The sequence below is a fragment of the Alligator sinensis genome, unplaced genomic scaffold, assembly GCF_000455745.1.
Source record: "Alligator sinensis unplaced genomic scaffold, ASM45574v1 scaffold622_1, whole genome shotgun sequence".
NCBI lineage: Eukaryota > Metazoa > Chordata > Crocodylia > Alligatoridae > Alligator > Alligator sinensis.
Genome location: NW_005842551.1, coordinates 1,051,710 through 1,052,598, shown reverse-complemented (window position 1 = coordinate 1,052,598; position 889 = coordinate 1,051,710). Strand labels below are relative to the sequence as shown.

Below are 889 nucleotides of genomic sequence, written 5' to 3'. Positions count from 1 at the left end.
GGAAAGAGAACAAAAGAGCTCAAGAACGTAAGGGAATGGGAAACCCAAGGATAAGACCTGTTTCCCCTCCTGCCCTGCCTGGACTGTTTTGATTTTTATTGGTGTGATTTTCCTAGATGTGTTTCTTGTAACATGCAACTGAAAGGATAAAAAGTAATTTATACATATATATATTTAAGCTATAAATATTTTTGCTACACCTTTCAATCAGGAGCTGGGCGGCTCATGTGCTCTTGCTGAATCAAATCTACATTTCTTTGCTACTCCTTCAGATTAAAGAAACAAACTATACAGAGGAAAAATATTTCAGATTTATGGGTACTACAAAAAATAAGGCCAACTCTTGCAGGTGTTTATGTAACAAAATCTTATTGGCTTCATTTTTCTTTTTCTAAGGAAGAACTGTGGAATATCTGACTGAGGGAAAGAAAAGGCACAAGAAACTACATGTCCAGCCACGTATTTTGAAAATGGTGCCCCATGGATGGTTTTGTAAATGGCACCACAAAATGTGGGGCATCATAGAACTGTCATTTGCATATCCACACTTTTTGTCAGGCAAAATTATCTTGTATAAACATTTCAACAACAAATTTGTAGCCAATTTTCTGATAAACTAATTCACATATTCTAACTAGTTTATTTGTGTCACTTACTTCCTTCTCCTATGTCCTGTGAACAGAAAGCTGTGGCACAAAAAGCTGGTGAGGAAAAGATTTTAATCTGAACATTATTTTTACATGGTTTCTTCAATATTAAACGTAAAAATGCACATAGCTTGCCTTTTGTTTGCCATCACATTCCCTTTTCTGTTTTTGCCTCTTACTACCTGTGAATCCCCTGCTCCTCTCACAGTTATATAACTATGAAGCATCCCTCTAGACATGCA

General features: G+C 36.1%; 1 long non-coding RNA gene across 1 annotated transcript in view; it reads left to right on the top strand.

Annotated features, from left to right (window-relative positions):
• LOC102377838 overlaps positions 1-597 on the top strand; it is an 8,207-nt gene extending 7,610 nt beyond the window's left edge. Inside the window, exon 3 of the long non-coding RNA XR_324807.2 lies at positions 397-597. This is a non-coding gene — a long non-coding RNA (uncharacterized LOC102377838). The remainder of the gene's footprint in view (positions 1-396) is intronic.
• Positions 598-889: the final 292 nt, after the last annotated feature.